Source organism: Sphaeramia orbicularis, chromosome 18 (genome assembly GCF_902148855.1).
Source record: "Sphaeramia orbicularis chromosome 18, fSphaOr1.1, whole genome shotgun sequence".
In the NCBI taxonomy this organism is placed as follows: Eukaryota; Metazoa; Chordata; class Actinopteri; order Kurtiformes; family Apogonidae; genus Sphaeramia; species Sphaeramia orbicularis.
In genome coordinates, this window is record NC_043974.1 from 4,528,311 (window position 1) to 4,550,903 (window position 22,593).

At 38.9% G+C, this 22,593-nt stretch overlaps 1 long non-coding RNA gene across 1 annotated transcript; it reads right to left on the bottom strand.

Annotated features, from left to right (window-relative positions):
* Positions 1 to 13,922: 13,922 nt before the first annotated feature.
* LOC115438525 (uncharacterized) lies at positions 13,923 to 21,597 on the bottom strand. Its single transcript, XR_003938092.1, has 3 exons — positions 21,218 to 21,597; positions 16,804 to 16,919; positions 13,923 to 14,736 (listed from the first exon to the last, which is right to left on the bottom strand). It is a non-coding gene; the product is annotated as an uncharacterized LOC115438525 (long non-coding RNA).
* Positions 21,598 to 22,593: the final 996 nt, after the last annotated feature.

Consider the following 22,593-nt stretch of genomic DNA (forward strand, 5'->3'; position numbering starts at 1 on the left):
GTGTGTGCGGAAACCGGACTGGAAGGGCTCTTAGAGACTATTGGTCATTAAGTGTGTGTGGAGTTGAGTGGCGACTATTTTTTCAACAATTTTGGAAATGAAGGGCAGGTTGGATATGGGGCGGAGGTTATTGAAATTGTTGGGGTCTAGACCAGGTTTTGTGAGGATGGGGGTGACGGCTGCAGTTTTGAATTTTGGAGGAACAGTTCCAGTGGTCAGGGAAGAATGAGTGATGGCAGATACAAGGGGAATGACAGAGGGAAGGCAGGATTTGACCAGAAGTGTGGGGAGCGGATCAAGGTGAAAGGTGAAGGGCTTGGAGTTTTTGATAAGGTTGGCGATTACAGAGGTGTCTGGGAGTTGGAAACTGGAAAAAGACTGTTGGAGTGTGAGTGGTTCAGGTGGAGAGGCAGGCGGTGAGTTGGACAGAGGTGCTGGATGTTGTGGATTTTGTTATTAAAGAATTGCAGTAGAGACTTGCAGGTGCCTGATGAGTACATGTGGGGGGGCAGGGAGTCAGGTGGCTGGAAAATTTTATTGAGTAGGGTGAACAGTGTTTTGGTGTTTCCTTCTGCAGAGATGATTAGGCCAGAATAATAGTTAGACTTGGTTATAGTGATTAAGTCCTTATAGTGCTGTATATGTGTTTTGAGCATGTCCATGTGGATAGTGAGACCAGTTCTTTTGAAGAGTCCGCTCAAGCTGTCGACCTTTTGCCATCATTTGACGGAGTTCGGGGGTTTACCAGGGGGCAGTTGAAGAGAAGGAAACAGACCGTGTTTTCAGTGGGGCAAGAGAATTGAGGATGTGGGTTAGATTGTTGTTGTATAATGCAGCAAGTTCATCAGGAGTTGAGGGGGAGTCCGGGAGTAGAATGTTGTTAATGTTGGAGGAGAGTCTGTGTAGACTGATGTCCTTGATATTTTGAAATGAGATGAGACGTGATGGCTTGAGAGTGGTGAGGCAGAGTGTGATGTTGAAGGAGAGAAGGAAGTGGTCGGAGATGTGAACTTCATCTGCTGAACAGTTGGAAGGGGTGAGACCTGAACAGCAGACTAGATCCAGGGTATGTCCTTTTTTGTGTGTAGGAAAGTCAATGGCTTGACAGAATCCAAAACTGTCCAAACAGGAAGAGAAGTCTTTGGAGAGGGGTAAGGTACTGTTGTCCATGTGGATATTGAAGTCCCCCAGCAGTATTATATTGGGTGAGAGTGCAGATAAGTGGGTGAGTAAGGTGTTAAAATCATTTAAAAAGTCTCTGTGGTACTTGGGAGGGCGATAAACAGTTGCAACAATTGATGGAGTGGGGCCAGGGAGCATAAACACAGTGCATTCAAAGGAGCTGAAGGCAGGCACACACACACAGGTAGGACCTTCCACTTCTTGTGGTGAATTGTCGCGAGACCTCCGCCCCGACCATTGCCACGGGGACGGCAGATGTAAACATAGCCGGGAGGAGTGGATTTGTTAAGTTGAGAGAAATCATTGGCTTGTTGCCAAGTTTCAGTGAGACACAGGAAGTCGAACTTACAGTTGGTGAGGAGCTCCTGGATCAGAGGACCCTTACTCGTGAGTGAGCGGATGTTGAGGAGACCGAAGTTGACAGCGGTGTTGTTGTGCTTAGCGGGGGCGTTAGGCGACCTGGCTAGGCTGGCTAACGTTAGGTGGTCAACATTCCAGCCGGGGTTTCTGGGACGGCGGCGAGAAGCGGACCAGAAGGACCTTAAGGGGTTTGAGCTGCCATATTGATAATTCCTGCGGGACCCATCATGGATGTATTTCTCGCGTGGGTGAAGAGCGACGTCCGGGTGGTGGTGCAGCGTCAAGTCAACCGGAACCAGATATAAGGTGAAGACAGCCGAGTCTCCTTAGTTCTTTTAAAGCCCAGTGAATGTGAGGACACTGATAAACATGGTGAAAAAAAGAGGGACTGATGTGGTGAAGGATGACAGACAAGCAAGTTATACGCCAGTTCTTATGGCATTTGGTGTGTTATATGTACGCATTTTCTACCTTTCATGTGTTATGGCACGTCAGTTTGTGGCCAGATCTGTGGTTCACAGAACCTGAACCCTAACCCTCAGTGCATGGGATTGACACTGTGTGAACAAACACAAGGAAAGCTTATAATGTCTACAGATAACACACCAATTAAAAGTGGCGTATAGAATTATGCGAGCAGTGATATCACGTTGGTTTATCAGCCAGCAGCAACTACAGCTGCTGCATCACTGAGATGTTTTTGAACATTAAATACTACTAAATATACCTCATTATCATTAAAAAATAAAAATTTGAAATGACGGATAATAATATGTTATGACGGAATTTTTACGACCCTGTCTGTCAAAATGACGGACAATAAAAATGTCTAGCACAGCCTCTGCTGCCCACCCGTCTGTGACAGTCTGCTTTTCCACTATGGGACAGCCTATCCCGATGCGGTTAAGTCAAATTATGCGGCCGTGAAAGAGAAGATGGGATCAGCTTTTGGACATGTAACCAGGTATATTAAAAAAAAAAAAAATTAGAAAGGTTGGAAAACAAATATAGAGCAAATACATTAAAATAGTGTGTATTATCCCTTTAGGGAACTGGGATGAACAATCAGCCAATCAGACATGATATCCCGCCCTAGTTGTACTCGATTGACAGGACACGACAAAACTATGTGATCTTGTGTGAGGCAGGGAGATCTGGAAATGGCGACGAGAAAGGAAGAGAGGAAAACTATTGTTAATGTGTTTTAAGTTGATTTGTGGCGGTTTTAAGTGGCAGTTTCTGTCAGCTAACCCAGCGACAGAGAAAGCGGACACAGAAGAAGGCGTCGGGGAATCGGAAAACACCGTCTTTCCACTTCTATTACCTCGGTAAGCTACCGAACTGAATAAAGCTAATGTGGCTAACTGTGTGAGCAGAGCAACGCGGTGCAGTTTAGCTGCATGGTTAGTGAACGTTACTGTGAACGAGACCTTGTTCATTATTAGTGCTGGTTATAACTTTTTGTGTCAGTAACTGAAAACACTGCGCATTTAATTAGTACAGTACCGTGTTGGTAATGATAATTCTTAATTTAATATTTTAAGGAGAACCTCAGTTTTCTTGTGGTTAATCTGTAACCATGTGAGGAACATGGTGGTAGTAGATGATGTGAAATGTGCCAAAATACAGTCTACTCTCCTTATACCGCCAACTTCCGTTCACGGCCAAATTGGCGGTATAGCGAAAATGGCGTTACAACGGGTTGCGTCCATAATGTGCATGTCTTTACTATATGATGTCTATGCTGCCTCCGTTAACCCGTTCTAATTGCGTTTCTAAATAAATCTTGATTCTGTTATGTTGTAAGGCAGGGATCGGCAACCTTTAACACTCAAAGAGCCATTTCGACCCGGTTTCCACGCCGGTTTCCGCGCCGCACCTCGGAGGTGCCGCGGCGCTGGCGGTATAACGGTCGGGAAATCAATGGTGTAAGTGTTGTTTGTGCATGGAACTGGGCTGGCGGATGGCGATAGGCGGAAATGGCGGTAGCTAATGGAATAATGCATTGGGGATTTTTGTGCAATGGTTTTGGTCGGCGGTGAGCGAAAATGGCGGTATAACGGCGGGCGGTTTAACGAGAGTAGACTGTAGTATGTTTCTGTGTTATGATCTGTATTGTTATTTTATATTGTTATTTAAATGAAAAGAGTAAATGTTTATGTCTGAACCATAGTGTTACAATTTACTGTGGGTGAAGTGATACATTAATAGAGGTATTCTATTTGAGACTAGATGTCGTTTCTGGTTAATTGTTTAATTGTTATACACAGTATATGGTATTTCCTGATTAAAGGATATTATAATTTGATGTAATTGACTTTTTGTGATCAATCTACTGTAAAGTAATGTGTGTTAGTTTACCACACAGTGATTTATGATATTGACTTTTAGAGTTAAAGCTTTTGAACTGGAGTGTGACAGAAGGCCTAAGCATATTACCATTTAATGATACACAGAATATGATATTTGGTTTTATGTGATTGTTGTGCTTTAGTATGAATGTTGTACAACATTTAGAATGAAGTTTAAAGTCCTGTTGCAACAAACAGGTCAGGTCTAAGGACAGAGTTGGGACCACTTTGAAGATTCTTATCCATTGATGGCGAGCCTCCCGGAGTGATTCATTCGGAACCAGGATCTCCAGCTGGAACCAGGATTTCCCAGTTAGAACCAGAGATTGACTCAGAAGTGCTCCATCTGCTGGTAGGACAGTGCCAGTCGCCAGGACTGTTACACACATTCCTTTTATGAGAGCATCAGATTTTGAACGTCGCAGGAACATTTTAAAGGAAAGAAACACTTAAAAGACATTGACAAACTCTAAGTGATCACAACAGACATTTCAAGGGAAGACTGACAGACTGACAAACTACAACTTGTTTATTTGAAATGGCCCATTTTTTATTTTCTTTATTTTTCTTTTATGTGTTTCTATGTATTTTTATGCAATTGTATACTGACTTGTTGATATGTCAGTAAATGTTGTAGATTTTCAACTTACCTCGCCTTTTTGCATTCATTTATGGTAGTAGTTTATGACACTTGGCTCCTTCCGAACCTAGACTACAGTTACTTACCCAAGAGTGGGTTACAGACAGAAACAGTTCATGGACAGTTTTAGAGCTAACATATTCGCTCGTTCACAAGTTCCAGGGGAGAGCCTGGAGGTGTATGTGAGCCGGCTGGAGCTGGAACTGGTGTTTCTGCCTCCAAGTTGCGCACGCATCACTGTTGTTAGTAAACATTGAAACTCATCTATACAACAAAAAGTTTTAAAAAGCCAGCAAAAATATGGAATATGCACTTCATATCTGTAAAAAAAGAAAAAATACAGGATTTTTCGGCTAAACGATGGGAAACGTTAAGAAACTGTGTCGAACGATGGCTTTATTTGAGTGGTGAGAGCAGGAATATAACTGAAACTTATAAACACTATCACTACTGACTTTGCCAATGTTCCAGAAGATGCTGGGTTTCGTGCAACATGCTACAGATGATTCATTGATAAAAAGCGATTGGATTCTGCGGAGAAACATAAAAGAGAGAATTCAGATGTCAATAAATCACAGGGGGGCGAGTCTGTGCAAACAGGTGATGCCGGCAGCACCGCAGGATCAGCAAGTGAAACTCCGAGGAAGAAATGACGGTCCAGGATGGGTCTACCTTCTGTTCATCTGTCCTGTTCTGCCTGCCTTGTGCATAATTTGTAAAAAAAAATGGATAAATACATCACCGTGTCTGGCAAATGCACAAAGGATCATCTTTCACTGGCACAGACGTTATCAGCAGGTGTGTAAAAAAAAAAAAAAAAAATCTGTCTCTCACACTCACACACAAACACTGTATGTAAGTGTGTAAGTTTATTCTATTCTCTACTACTACTAGTCTCCAAAACGCTGTTTCCTTGATGGTTTCATGAAAGTCAGAACTGAACCCAATAGTTAATGGAACCGTGTACCTGTAGACAGGGTTATGGTTCTAACAGCAGTTATGAGAACAGCCCAAAAAAAGTATCCACTGTAAGAAAAAAAAAAGAGAACAGCCCAAAAAATCATCCAATAGCCCAAAAAATTATCCACTATAAGAAATGGGTCGTTCCACGTTGGTGGAACGCTCTGCCAAGTGCTACAAGAACAGAGGCATCCCTGCCTATCTTCAAGAAGCTCCTGAAGACCCAGCTCTTCCGAGAGCACCTACTATCCTAGCACTTTCAAACATTCCTTTTTAATATTCTAATAAGGTTTTTCCCAGGATTATCACAGATTCTTCCTGGATTATCTCTGGACCTGCTGCAGTGGTCCTGCCTCTTCCCTGCCCTCATCATCACCACTCAGTTATCCTCATCTGCCTCCATGTGTCACCCCCTACTCCCCCCTTCTCCCCCTCTCCCCCATTCTCTATCTCTATCGCTCTCCTCTTTTTGTCTTTCTTTACTCTCTCAGCTTTAACCCCAACTGATCCAGGCAGACGTCCATCCTCCAGGAGTCTGGGTCTGCTCCAGGTTTCTGCTGTTAAAGGGAAGTTTTTCCTTCCACTGTCACCACTCACAAGTGTTTGCTCCTGGAGGATTCTGTTGGGTTTCTGTAAATTGGCTTAGAGTCTGGTTTTGACCAACTCTATATATAAAGTGTCATGAGATAACTTTTTTTGTGATCTGGCGCTATATAAATAAATTTGATTGTTTGAGTGATTTAATTGGTTTTCCCCTGTAAGTCGCTTTGGAAAAAAGCATCTGCCAAATGCATAAACATAAAAAAAAAGAGAACAGCCCAAAAAATTATCCATTATAAGAAAAAAAGGGGACAGCCCCAAAAATTATCCACTATAAGAAAAAAAAAATCATCATTCATCTTTTCAATTGCAGGGCGCTGTTTACCCGAAAGGTCTCTTACTTTAAAATTAAGGCCACCAGAAAAAAATAAAAGCAAAGGCTAAAAATTTTTAAGGCCGTTAGCTAATGTGGCTAATGCTAATGAAGTAACCAACCAGAAGTGGAGGTCGGTGTGGTAACAATAAAGTTATTTTAAAAACATACGCATAGTGGATAATTTTTTGGGCTAGTGGATAATTTTTGAGCTGTCTTTTTTTTCTTATAGTGGATAATTTTTTGGCCTATTGTCTTTTTTTTCTTAAAGTGGATAATTTTTTGGGCTAGTTTATAATTTTTTGGGCTGGTCTTTTTTTTCTTATAGTGGATAATTTTTTGGGCTATTGTCTTTTTTTCTTATAGTGGATATTTTTTGGGCTCGTCTTTTTTTCTTATAGTGGATAATTTCTTGGGCTGTTGTCGTTTTTTAGCTTACCAGCTGACAGGCCGTAAGCTATTGTTGTCATGCGGCGTCTGTCGTTGTCCTGTCGTCCGTTACAAAAATTTAATCGTCGTCTTCTCCGAAACTACAATTCCGATTGACTTCAAACTTGGTATACAGCTTCTGTATGATGATGTCACACAAGGTATTGAAATTATTTCAATCCGGATCTGATTTAGATTTGTGCCACTTTGAAAAATTTTCCCATTATAAGAGATAGGAAGTGGATTGATACAATAAATCAGTAAATATCGATATCAACTTGGAATTTGAATTTTTTACAGATCTAATTGGAATATGACCCAAAACATGGGCTATATCTGTAATATACACAGAACTGAGTGATAATAAACGCATCTGGATACATTTCCCAAAGCTTTTAATTTGGCCGGTAAGCTACAGGGCCATTGGTCCTATTTTTTTTTTCTTTTTCTTTTTCTTTTTTTCTTGTTTCTTTTCGTGGATAATTTCTTGGGCTGTTGCACCTCTGGGCCACCGTAGAAATAGGTTTAATACGGACTTTTGAGATCATCGCTGTGGACATATTTTGGATCTGCTATACATTTCATACAACCTGTATGCACGGCGCTTGACTGTGTAATTTTGAAAATGTTCAATAAAAAAGATGTTCAAATAAAAAAATTAAAAAGTGCATTCAGATCACTTATTCAAATATTAGACAAGCTGAGGTTTTTGGTCCTCAATGTAGGTAGTCATTGTCATACCTGAGTTTAGCCATGATATGAACAGAAACTTTTAGGTCTTCTTTAATGCTGACGAATGTCTGGTGTTAAGTAGCGTTACAGTTCACTACCGCCACCTACTTTTAGGAGTTTGTATAGTTAGAACTTTGGTACACGAGTGCTGTTACATTAATACCGCATTAGTAAATGTGTCGTTCCTGTTGTTAACTTCATTTCTCATCATGCAGCGTGGGACTGCACTTCTGGTCAACCGAGCTATTTGACTGTAAGGTACTGTATCCAAAATGACTAATATCTGTGAAAATATGGTCCTATCAACTTGCTGAGATATTTAATGTGGAGAGGGAACTATTCCTCAACTGTAGGAACCAATTGGACAGATAAAAATGTTTCAATTTGTCAGAATCGTGCCCACACACCAAGGTTATTATTGTTAATGAAAACTAGAATTGAAAAAAACATTTCGTTAACTGAAATAAATAAAAACTCTAATTAAAAGAAAAAAATGATAACTAACTGAAACTGTATTGTGTGCTTTACAAAACTAAATAAAACATATAAAAATTATGGATTAAATTCCCTTAGTTTGGTTGATGTCGGATTAATATGAAATGGGTTTATTTCACTCAGCAATTTTAGCTGATGGCACATACGACACTTGACGGTCCGTCACTTGTGGTTTCCAGTCGTCTTCTGGTCCCCACTCTACCTGGAAACATGGAGACGAAGTTAGGAGAAAGCAGCAGAGTCCTGTCTGGGATTTATTTGAATATGACGACGGAGAAGAAGAGAAAAGAGACGACTAAACTAAAACTAAGCATTTACAAGAAAACAAAAACTCATAAAAACTAGCAAACCTGCTCTAAAAACATATTAAAAGTAACTGAATTAGAGAAAAAAAAAGTCAAAACTAAATAAAACTAAACTGTAATGAAAAATCCAAAACTATTATAACCCCCCCCCCCCCCCCCCCCCCCCCCACACACACACACACACACACACCCACCCACAGAGGCTCTGAGACCTTCCAGTATTATAGATATTTATATGTTTTTCGATTTTTGTTGTATTGATAATTTGTGTCCTGCTACTTTTTATTCTACTTAAATGAAGCGACTGTAACACCCAATAATTTCCCCTGGGATTCCTAAAGTAGTTTCATTCTGCTTCTTTTTCTTTTTCATGCAGTGGATTTAAAGATGGACCCAGCTCCTACTCATCCAGGTCTTTTTGTTTCTCATGATGGGAAAAAAAGTACAAGATGGAGAAAACCAGCAAGTTCCCAACACCCCAGAGAGGTTCAATGAGTTCAGCAGCATCCTGGGGCTTGGCGGTTTGACTACAGGACGTCACACTGGGAGGTGGAGGTGAAAAACAGAGCGGGTGGGATCAAGGTGTAGCAAGAGGCAAATCAAACCGCAATGGGAAACCGTCCCTGAATCCAGATCATGGGAACTGGGTTGTGGTTCATTCTAATGATGCTAAGTACGCAGCTCTGACAGCGCCACCCATCAGCCTGTCCCTGACAGACAAAGCTCAGAGGGTGGGGGTGTTTGGAGACCACCACCAAGCTCTGGTGTTCCTTTACAACAGGGCTCTCAAACTCATTTCTTTCAGATCCACATTCAGCCTGATTTGATCTCCAGTGGGCCAGACCAGTAAAATAATAGTGTGTGGGGGGGCTTAATATTAAATACCACATTAGCCCTGATTTTCTTATGCAACAAGATGTTCTAAGCACTCCTGTGTAATTTTTAAAATCACAGCTTCTCCACCGTTTTGTCCAGTTCCGTGTAGAAATATGTTCATGATGGGCCATTTAATGATCTTGTCAGTGTCATATTGTATCGTAAGAGTACTTTGGTACTGTGAACAGTCTAATGTCAAGGTCATGTTGTAGGTTAAAGGTCACCAAAATGCCTAGTTTTTTCAAAAATTCATACCATCCGACATTTGATCAAATATGTCCTCAGTTCTCTTCCCTCTGGTTTCCGAGTGGGATCCCCCAAGGCCTTTGGCCCTTTCAAAGCCACATTAGGAGACTAAATATTAAAACATGTACTTTCCATTTGAATTTGCCACCATTAGTGGGACGGGAAACACTTGTACACATTTTGGCGGGAATCACTAACACTTCATTCATTCATTCATTCCTTTTTTTAACCCACTTTATCCTCACTAGGTCACTTGGAGCCTATCCCAGCGAAGGCAGGGTACACCCTGGACATGTGACCAGTTCATCACAGACTCAACATATAGAGACAAACAATCACTGTCACAACCTGAGCCCAACATTTGGAAGAACCCACATTAACAGCTTAATTCCATGAAATATCCATTTTTGACCATTTGGATGACCTTTGACCTATAACTGGACCTTGACACTACACCTTTTGGAGTGCAAAGCACTCTGAAGACATGACATGTCTCACAAAAAACACATTTAAGGGCCCAGGATGAGCAGATTGCTACATTGTACTTTATCAAAAGTGAAGAAGGTTTGAAAGTTGCCAAAAACCCCACATTTCAAGGTTAAAAAGTAATTTGTGGGTTGGGGGGTGGGGGCTTGATTTGAAATTTTTTCACATTTTTTTTATTCCCAAGACATGGGAGCATTAGAAAATCTGGGCTAAAGTTGAATCTGAAAATTTTCCTGAAATAAGCCCCCCCCCCCCCCAATAATAGCAGAGTAACCTGTGAATAATGACAACTCCAAACTTTGTCTTTGTTTTAGTGCAAAAAACCCTCATTAAATTATGAAAATACTTACTTTTATTAACTATCCAAACACAAAAGACGTGAATAACCTGAAAAAACTGAAATTTCTTAAGAAAAATAAGTGTAATTTTAACAATATTATGCCTCAACTACAACTCCAAAGACATTAAACACAGTAACAGGGCAGAAAATAGTTAAAATTGTGCTTAATTTTCTTTAACATTTCACGTTCAGGTCTTCCTTGAAAAAGAGATTTCATCTCAAGGGACTTCCTGGTTAATAAAGGTTAAAATAAAAAAATAAATAAATAAATAAAAACATTCATATTTGTTCAGGTATTCACATTTTATTGTTACAGGATAGTTTGTAAATGTAAATATTCTCATAATATAATGTTTATTTTTTGCACTAAAAACAAAACAAAAATTTCAGGTTGTCATTTATTACAAACATGATGAAATACAATTTTTTTTTTCGCATCAAACCGAGAAGAAAATATGGAGTTATTATATGTCGGTTATTATGTTATTATTTTACTGTAGATCATATTGGTCTGTATGTGGAACCTGAACTAAAATTAGTTTGACATGAATTGTTACACTTTACAAATTCATCCCAGGGGCTGGATTGGAACTTCTGGGGGCCGCATTTGGCCGCATGTTTGAGACCCCTGTTTTACAATGTGACGTCTTAGTCGCGCATTTACTCCTTTACTGAGTGTTGTGTCAATGACAAGATCTTCCCGTATTTCAGTCCCACCTACAACAAAAAGTGACAAACTCAGATCCGCCAAGAATTTCTCATGCGAACATTAAAAGAGTTTGGTGACACAGCGCTGAAACATGTCCCTACTGCATATTGATCATTTAAATATCTGCTAAATGTGAAGGCGTCCAGGCTTCACAGGTTGTGCAGCACTTGAAGGACGCTTTATGTCATCAGTTTACAGACTTTGGCTCTCTTCAGTAGGATTTTTCTTGTCATTACAGTGAATCATTATCTGTAATTTTCATATTGGGTTTTAGAAATATGGGCTAATTTTTTTATTACATTTTATTATCTGCATTAGCTATAAGTTGTAGAATATTTTATCTGTTCTTGTAAGGGGTAATTAATTTAAAAATCTCTTATAAATTATTATTTTTATATTTTGTGAAGACTAATATTATAAGGATTATATTACTCTTATAGCATATTTCATCTGAGAACGTCACTTTGCATTTCATAACTTTATCTTTTATTTTTATTGACATAATCAACAGGGTACTGACATTACAGTTTGATAAATGTGTGAAACTACCAGGATATAATTGGTGGCTTTGGTGGGTTTTGGTTGACTTTATGCTTTTTTCTACTTTCTGTGTCATATTGTCTGGTAAAAAATCCAAAAAAAAGCATATATATTAATGTTGTTTTTTGCAACAGACAGATAGACAGGTAGGTATTGATTTAACAGGCAGTTAAATCAATGACTTTGGTGACTCATGAAGCCTTTTTTATTCGATCCAACAGTTACAAGCATCAAGGACAATCCTACTGTACTAAATATGGATGCTGGCTGCCATAAGTTTGAACTTTGACCTCATGAAAAATACAGCCCAGTGGAGTTTAAAGTGCAGCTACAAGTGTTTTTTCCTCTGTACAACAATAAACGATGATAAATAATAAAGCAATAAAACTGACCTATTTGTGTTTGTTCAGTCAAAGTGTTACACAGTATAGTGTAGGAAGAGACAAGTCAAATATGGTGAAAATACATTTATTTTAGCTATAGACAAATACATCTAAGTTTGTTTTTAACCCTTAAAGACCCAAAAATCCACCGTCGACCAAAACCATCTACTGATCTAAAAAGTTGAATCACTTCAAAACCACAAAACCTATTAAAATGTTGAAATAATTGGTGTAAAAATACAGTTCTTCATCTTTTCATGGTCATCAGATATGACCCATTTAGACGTTCAGAGGCTCAGTAGTTACCGTGGAAACACCGTCATCTTCTCCAACACTGATTCACTAGTAAAACCCATGGAGTTGGATCAATGACAGTGGGATGGACACACTGGGTTTATGTTCTTTTATTTGATAGCTTTGCTGAAAAAAGTCATTTTTTTCTTCATTTTCTTTCTTTTTGATACAATAACTCTCAACGTTAAACTGAGCTTTGATGACATCTACATGATCAGAAAATAAAAGGAAACTATAGAATCAAATCAGAATAGCCTTTATTGTCATTTGACAGCTGTGGTGGAAACTTCTCAATAAATGCATTTATTTATTTAACTCTAACTTTCTCTCCGCCTCTTGTGTGTGGGTTATCAGTTGAACATTTCATAACACAGCACAGACTACATCAAACAAAAGTAACATCGATGATTAGGAGATTGTGCCGCTGCAACTTCTTTGAAATCTGCAGTTAGGAACAGAGGATAATGCAAAGCACAAACATAAGACATCATACAGTTTTCACACATTACACGTGGACACATGCTGGTACTTTTTCAGTGGATTTAGTAGGATTCAGGGGACAGGGTGAAAAAACAGAGTTTGAGGGCAGACAGGTTGGAGTGGGGAGGGGGGGAGTATGCGGTGTGTTGTGTGTGTCCTTGGAAGATTGTGTGCAAAATAAGAGACACAGTAGGTCCTTCTGTCCTTCAGTTGTTGTCAGTCCTTCTCAGTTCACTCCCTACTGTGTCTTGACCATGGAAAGGTGTTTTGACTGCAGGGGGAGGAGATTAGAGAAGAATCCAGCTGCTTTTCTCAGCTCTCAGGGGAAAGAATTTGACCAGGGAAAACTTGATTTCTGTTTAATTTCGTTCTAACTCTGATTTTTGTTATAACTGGGCCTCAGCATTACTCCTCACTTCAGAGCAGTAAGGTCTCTACACAGTTGGTCCATTACATATAATATATAATATCCTCCCGACTGCGTCAACCACCCGTTGGAATTCCTTCACATTGTCACTCACCGCTCCAAAGTGCTCCTTAATTTTGACCGACAGCAGCGGGGTCTCTGCGTGCTGCTATCTTTCCAGTTTTGCGATAGACCAGGGCAACTCTAAGACCAGTTAGAACAGTGTTTTCAACCTTGGGTCAGGACCCCATGTGGGGTTGCCTGGAATTCAAATGGGGTCGCCTGAAATTTCTAGTAATTGATAAAAAAAAAATTAAACTTACTAATAAAAATGTACATTATATAGCCTAAATGTTGCCTAAAATTAATGTTTATTTTCATCATATTATACCAAACTATTACACGATCAAAAACTAATTAATTTAGCAAAAAAAAAAAAAAGTCTTTGTTTTGAATGTGTGGGATCACCAGAAATTTCTAATAATTTATATAAAAAAAAACAATTAAAAATTACAACGTACGAATAAAAAATGTACATTATATAGGCTAAATGTTGGCTAAAATGAACATTTATTTGCAACATAGTATAGCAAACGATTACATGATCAAAAACCTAATTTTAGCCAAAAAAAAAAAGCACTGTTTTGATATCTGGGGTCGCCAGAAATGTCTAATTACAAAAACTTACTAATAAAAATTTACATTATATAGTCTAAATGTTGGCTAAAATTAACGTTTATTTACAACATAGAATAGGAAACTGTTACATGATCAAAAACCATGTCTCTGTTTGAATGTCTGGGGTCGCCTGAAATTTGTGATGTTAAAATGGGGTCACGAGCCAAAAAAGGTTGGGAACCACTGAATTAGAAGGTGTCCCGCTACCATAAATCCAAATAACTAGATCTCTTGGATATCCTCCACTGACAGAACCGACAGACACACCACTCTCCACTTGTCCCAAGCGTCAATGGTGTATCCGGCTGCCAAAGTTCTGTGAGGGCAGGCGGGCTCCCCAGAGCCCATCTTCCTGGGTGAAAAAATCTTGTCAATTGTGCTGAGTGACCAGCTGATCGATTCCATATTCGCTGTTCGAGAGCTCAGCAAGCAAGGGATTCAAAAGTTAAAGTAAGTCAGCTGAGACAACTGCAAGGGCAAATCAGTAGGAAGCAGAGTGGGGGAGGCAGAAACAGCAGAACAGCTCAGAAACCTGTCTGCTCTCTTCTAGAGAACAATATTAAAATAATTTGTGTTAAATCACTTAAGAAAGGTCAAATAAAGAGAAAAGGTAATTTAGGAAGTGCCACAAAAGTAACTCTGGGTCTTTATGGGTTAAACTTAACGAATCAGAAACCACTGAAGGTAGTAATGTGATTCTTTGCCCAAATGTGTGTGTGTGCAAGCAAGCGCACAAACACGGTCCCCTTTTTGCAGCTGTAGAATTACTGCATTGCCTCCATTATCAGCCCCATCATCCCCCCCTTTGTGATCATGGCTTCGTGCAACAAGCTGCTCATTTTTGTAGAGACGTAGAGTTGCTGGGTGTCTCTTCCCGCATGGTAAAAGAAGGTAAAGTAGTAAGTGCCTGAAACGGAGGTAGTAAACACACCTGTGGAAACAAAATGTGGAAACAGACTGATGAGTTTAGGGAATCCTTGCATCTCTGTTAGAAAATGCTTTTGTACACAATGTGATCATCAATGAAATCATCATGTAAACAATGCAAGTATTCTGTGTAGAGACAGGACCTTCGACAAACTATTGGACTGGCACAATTTGGTGCCGATAACTCATATGGGTTCTACACCGAAAATACTGAGTCTGAGGGAAAGGTAGAGGTCAAAATAAAATTCCCTCCCACCTAGATTTACACTTATTTTCCTGTTCAGTTATTTATTGATTAATTACTTAATTAGTTCTTTATTGATTAATTACTATCACTGTTCAGTGATACAGATTTGCTTTGACCTAAAGGTTCAGTTTAACTGTTATCACTGCAAAAGGAATGTACAAAAATAGTAAAACTAAAGTCATTATTGGGTTAAAATGTCTTATTTTAAGTAAAATGATGTGCCAGTGAAGTTAGAAAATTGCACTGATCTAGTTTTCTTAAAATAAGAAAATATCTGAGGATTATAGAATGCTTTCATAAGCCTTCATAGAGTTTTTTTAATATATATATATATATAATATAATATATATATAATATATATATATTATATATATATATGTATATATTGTTTGTGTGTATACATATATACATATTATATATATATATATATTATATATATATATATATAATATATATATATATATATATTATATACACACAGGGTGGGGAAGCAAAATTTACAATGAACATTTAGTTGTTTTTCTCAGCAGGCACTACATCAATTGTTTTGAAACCAAACATATATTGATGTCATAATCATACCTACACTATTATCCATACCTTTTCAGAAACTTTTGCCCATATGAGTAATCAGGAAAGCAAACGTCAAAGAGTGTGTGATTTGCTGAATGCACTCGTCACACCAAGGAGATTTCAAAATAGTTGGAGTGTCCATAAAGACTGTTTATAATGGAAAGAAGAGAATGACTATGAGCAAACTATTACGAGAAAGTCTGGAAGATACTATTAAAGAAGAATGGGAGAAGCTGTCACCTGAATATTTGAGGAACACTTGCACAAGTTTCAGGAAGCGTGTGAAGGCAGTTATTGAGAAAGAAGGAGGACAGATAAAAACATTTTCTATTATGGACATTTTCTTGTGGCAAATAAATTCTCATGACTTTCAATAAACTAATTGGTCATACACTGTCTTTCAATCCCTGCCTCAAAATATTGTACATTTTGCTTCCCCACCCTGTATATAATATATATATATATATATATATATTATATATATATATAATATATATATATATATTATATATATGTATGACATGTGATTAATATAGATTAAAAATGCATATTTAATTGCGATTAATCAAAATTAAGCCACAGCAACCCTGTGATTAACCTGATTAAAAATTTTAAGCATTTGAAAGCACTGATAGATAGATAGATAGATAGATAGATAGATAGATAGATAGATAGATAGATAGATAGATAGATAGATAGATAGATAGACAGACAGACAGACAGACAGACAGACAGACAGACAGACAGACAGATATGGTCTTATGAAGATGTTATGACTCAATAGTCACGTATCGGTAAAACTGCATAAAACAAGTACAAATTTCTTCAGGGCAAACAGTTTCAGTGTCTGCCATCCTCATCAGTGCTGTGTTTTCAATAAATATTGCTTAAAATGAGTTGTAATATCTGAGTGGTTCAGCTCCAGATGAAAATTCTTGGAACAAGTCAAATAATCTTAACAAGATTAAGTCTCAATAAGTAATTCAATCTAAAAAAAATGATCCTTTAACATAAATATTCCAAATTCAAGCCAATTTATCCAAGTCTGATAATCCTTTTTTTGGAGTGTGATAATGTGACAGACTGGGAGGGGCTGGAATGATATTGCAGAATAAATCAATAAATGCGCCACAGACCCAATAAAGGAGCGTGGTTGTTGTGACCACAGCAGTAGATCTGAATATTCATCAACACCAACATGAAACAGTCATGTCCTGTCTTACACTGCTTAGGCTACACATCTGGTTTTACCTGTGGTTTGGTTGTAGGCATCGCCGATGTTCGTCATCACAGTTTGTATACTAAGATTGTGTCTGTGTTGAAGGGTCCGACCGCTCCACTTCCATCTGTAGCTGCACTGAAAATCACTGCATGAAAAGTGGGGTTTTCGTCAGTTAACGTCCCTGTAAATTGCTGTGGAACTTCAAATTAACGCTACTGGTGGGAATTTGAAGTCACCACAGAAAATTCTCTCTAACTGCCGGGAATTGCCGGAATTCCCCCCTCTGGTTAGAGAGCCTTGGCAGTAACCCCTCCCCCCGCCCCTTGGGCTATGTGAGGTTTTCGTTTGTAAATGGTCCTGCTGTGAGGTATACAAATGTAAATGGAGTCGTACATGACACAGCAGTTTACGGTGGAGGTGAGACAACAACTCACTGACTTGAACCAGGCAGACACTGCTGGATGAGCCACCAGACTGTGGACAAGAACCAGAAAAGGGTGCATGATCCAAAAATTGTGGTAAGTATATATTCAATTAATTTTCATGTGTGCTATTTGGGTGGGAATTTTATCTTAGTGTGACTTTCTTAGTTAATTGCACAGAGTATGATAGTGTGGTTTGACTGTGGAACTGATTAGTCATGAATCTGTCACATTGACCTGCTTGAACCTGGAGGGGTTTGTTCCTCAAAGTGTTGTCTTGTATTTTTTGAGGAAGGTGTGCGCTGTCTGCAAAACAGTGAAGGAAACAACAGATGGTATGAACCAGAGCAAAGGTAAGATTTTAAAAAGCCTGGATCCATTCTGCTCTATAGAAGTAAATGTATGCCTTTAATGTCTGCTTTTTCTGAACTATTTCTATTTGGTTTTCAGACTGAGCTCACCCACATGAAGCAGTGACTGCTCATTTAATGGCAGCTCCAGCTGCAAGTCCAGGCTTGAATGGAGTAGAAAGTGGAGTCCTGTTGATTAAGTAACTTTAATAGTTTGTTGTGTTTTTTTCTCTATTGTTATAATCCTATGCATCTATTTTTTTACTCTTCCTAACTTGTATATTTTAATTCCAGTGGTCTGTAAGACATAAAGAAACATTGTGATGGAACTACACATACAGCCGACCAGATCTAACAGTCCAGGCAGAAGCCATGAACATTTCAGCCCACAGCAGAGAAGAAAGACGGTAAGATTTATAAGAATCTGTGTTTAATCTGAATCTGACACAAACACCACATTCTACTACTGTTAGCCTCACAGTGCAGCACTGATGGTACTTCTGTCTGTACAGCAGCTGGAGGAAAAGAGGGTGAATGGACAACAAGGAGGAGATTTATGGAGGGGGATCACAATGGATATGAGGTCTGATGAAGAAGATGGCACTGCTGATGGGACATCTGGGTGGACTGTAAGGCCTCCATCCTTCCAGAGTCTGGAGCTCTAACCTTTGAGCTGCACTCCAACACACACTACAGCAGAACACATGTTCTACCACCACAACACTACAGCAGAACCAACGCATGTTCTACCACCACAGACACTACAGCAGAACCAACATGTTCTACCACCACAGACACTACAGCAGAACCAACACATGTTCTACCACCACAGACACTACAGCAGAACCAACACATGTTCTACCACCACAGACACTACAGCAGAACCAACACATGTTCTACCACCACAGACACTACAGCAGAACCAACACATGTTCTACCACCACAGACACTACAGCAGAACCAACATATGTTCTACCACCACAGACACTACAGCAGAACCAACACATGTTCTACCACCACAGACACTACAGCAGAACCAACATGTTCTACCACCACAGACACTACAGCAGAACCAACACATGTTCTACCACCACAGACACTACGCAGAACCAACCCATGTTCTACCACCACAGACACTACAGCAGAACCAACACATGTTCTACCCCCACAGACACTACAGCAGAACCAACACATGTTCTACCACCACAGACACTACAGCAGAACCAACACATGTTCTACCACCACAGACACTACGCAGAACCAACACATGTTCTACCACCACAGACACTACAGCAGAACCAACACATGTTCTACCACCACAGACACTACAGCAGAACCAACACATGTTCTACCACCACAGACACTACAGCAGAACCAACACATGTTCTACCACCACAGACACTACAGCAGAACCAACACATGTTCTACCACCGCAGACACTACAGCAGAACCAACACATGTTCTACCACCACAGACACTACAGCAGAACCAACACATGTTCTACCACCACAGACACTACAGCAGAACCAACATATGTTCTACCACCACAGACACTACAGCAGAACCAACACATGTTCTACCACCACAGACACTACGGCAGAACCAACACATGTTCTACCACCACAGACACTACAGCAGAACCAACACATGTTCTACCACCACAGAAGACTGGACTGGACCACCCTCAGAGAAGCTGGCACCAGCACTTGTCTGATGTGATGTTTTTACATCAAAGATCAAACTTATTTCATAAGTTGTATAAATGAATTTCATAAGTTACAATAAGTTGATAATAGATAAATCTGTTAAAATCTGTTAAAATGCAGTTGGCTTAAGAATTGATAGGAGTGACATGTCGCCTCCTTAAGGATCTTTGTGTTCGCTGTGCGCTAAGGTTGTATACAGAGTGAGTGCTCTTTTGCTAGAGATGATCTTTGCCGTATATTTGCCGTTCGCTATTTTCTCTGCAGTTAAAGTTCAGAAAAACTCATGTTCGTTAAGTGCTCTACTACTGTGTGCCGTGGAAAATTTTCTTCTTTGTAAGCGTATATATCCGAAAACAACATTGGGTTCTAGATGTTGGTTGACTGAAACTGTTCTGTGAACGTGTAATGAAGCTAATGTTTATGCTATTCAAGCTAGTGATGTGAGTGCATTACGTGTGTAGCGTAATTAATAATAACTGTAATAATAACTGTCTGTTAGTAATTGAAGTTGGATGTATTTTAAATGTTGCAGTTACAAAAACGTTAAAGAAAACGTCAAGTAAAGGATATGCTCCAACTCAGAACAGAAAGCCTTGTTTGGACTCTACTGTGTTGTTGTTTGTGTCTGTAGCTGCACAGTCACATGTTGTGAGGACAGCACATCTGACTGAACTGACTGTGGAAATTCTAAGTTTGTTTTAATTTGAGAGTGTTGGCACTGTTTTCTTAAATATGTAAGTGTGCTTTTTGTATTCTACATTTTATTAAAGCTTGTCTTTATTTTGTTAACATGATCTTGGCAGTCGTGTTCTTTCTTAATTGATATTGGTGGTGATGTTTTCAGTATGTGAATTATTACCCAATGCAATAAAAAATAAATATAAAATATATCTGAAATTAAACATAATAAAAAACAATAATAATAATATTTTAATGGGTGGGGCATATTATAATGCTGCACAGATGACCAATCACATGTGAGCTGTCATTTGTGGTAACATCCAATGGGATGCTATAAAAAGAAAAGAAAAAAAAAAACATCCCATGGCTGTCTCTGTGGCCGATTGGCAGGCACCAGTGACATTCAAATGTAAATTAGGGTCATTCACACCTCCGTGAGCTGTTAACCCCCACACCCGCCCCGCCCTCCCCTCGCCCGTTGGCTGCGTTTCCGGCAGTTTCCGGCACAGCTGAACTTCTCTATAAACTCACGATAATTACCGGGAATCTTTGAAGTTGCGGGCGTTTACGGGGTCGATAATCTGGTTTTTCATGCAGTGTAATGATGTCTGGATACAAAAGAATGACTGAAAAATAGTTAAAGAATTAAAAAAATAAAATAAAATGTGTGAAATTAAGAGCTTAAAGATTTCAGTGTGTCAGGTTTATGGAGATTTCAAAGGCTCTAACTGCATAAAGGATATATCATATTCCTATTTTCAAAGTCGACAAAGCAAACACAGGCTCTGTGAAACGGTCATCATAGCAGAGCGTACGGTGAGGAGTATCCAGATCATTCCAACCTGCAGCTTCACCACTACATGTGACTAAATACACTGTTGTTTCATGCTTCCTGTGGAGACTATATATATATATATATATATATATATATATATATATATATATTATATATAATATATATAATATTGTAAAGGTGGATACACAGCCCACCACTGGTTTTACGACTGGACTTTGTTGAGCCATTTTTACTACGTATTACCATTAAAGACTACATTCATAATAAAAGGACAATGATCTCAGTCTGCATTAACATGATGGATGACCACACATGGGACATGACACTGTAATTTACTCAATTAACAGCTCACCTGCTGCAACTATATCAGTTGTATGATGATAAAATGCACAATATCTACACAAAAGGTACCGACAGAGCCGAGGGCTGCCACTGTAGCAGGTCCACACCATTAAGCTCAGCGAATGAGAAGAAAACTTTGAATTTACCTTTCCTTTCCAGGTCTTCAATCCGTTTCTCGCTGTTGTTCTGTCTGTTTGCCAAAGCTGCCAGTTGTTCTTTCATGGCACCAATCTTTCTCTGGAGATCACACATATCAGATGGGAAAAAAGGTTGTGTTTCAGTCTTTTCTGTGACATTTTCATGAACATCCTGGGCCACAGTTAAGCCACAGAACAGCAAAATCAACAGTGTGAGATTCATGTTTGAAGGATGCAGGCACTGGTCTGAAACAGTTCATCAGTGTGGCTGTTTATAAATGGTTGGTTCACTGATAGGCCTGTAACGGTACACAGAATTTTCAGTTCAGTACGTTTTTGGTTTTGAGGGCCACAGTTCGTTTTTTTTTTTTTTTTTTTTCAGTTCAGTAGAAAACCCCTTAAAATGTCTTTAATGCATTTATTGTGAATTTTTGAACATTTTCCCCACAATTTTTGGAGACAATAGAATATAAAAACAGGAATAATATAATTCTGCTGCTGTAAATCACAGAAAATAAAATAAATGAATATTACTAAATGTTTTTTAAACATTATTATTGCACTTTTCCCTGAAAGGTAGTTTTGAACAAATAACAAAATCTAATCACAGTTCTGTCAGTTCACATTCTGCATTAAAATAACAACAAAAAAATTCCACATTAACAAGAGGGCAAACTGGTGTTCTGTTTAACAAACTTAAGAGCAACATTGAAAACAAAATTAACCAATATTACCAATATTTATTTTAGGACAGCTAACAAACTGTTTAGGCCACTTTGTGTATTTGTATATTTGTGTGTGAGACAGACAGACAGACAGACACAGACAGACAGACAGACAGACACAGAGCTAGTGTAAGTGTTTCAGAACTACCATAGTTCATACAGTAAACAACGTTCGTCTTATCAGCGTCTCTTTCCTCGTCGTTGTCTTTCACCTGAACCTGAACTGATCCAAACAGACTGTAATGATGGTGGAGGGTCTTCAGTCTCTTCCTTCCAGGTTCAAATCATATTTACTGTTTTTTTTTTTTCCTTATATCAGCTGCTGTTTCATATTTTGGGTCAATGTGCGCTCCTTCAATATGTCCTTGTGGAACTTGCGTGGATTTAAAGTTCCGCATCGAACAACGTCTTTCCTTCCTTTTCTTTTTGTCAACATACTGTGCGGTTTGGGTCCAGCTGTGTACTGAACTGAACAGGTGTGAACTGAAACGGTTCGGTTCGGTATGTGGACCGTTACAGACCAAATACAAAATATATGTATATGGAATAAGAAGAGCAAAGCCAATGGAAAACTATTGTGTAAAAGTCTAAAATGTAGAAAATAAATAAAACCACATAAGAAGAACAAAACAAAAACACAAAAGATAACGTTGAGAAGCG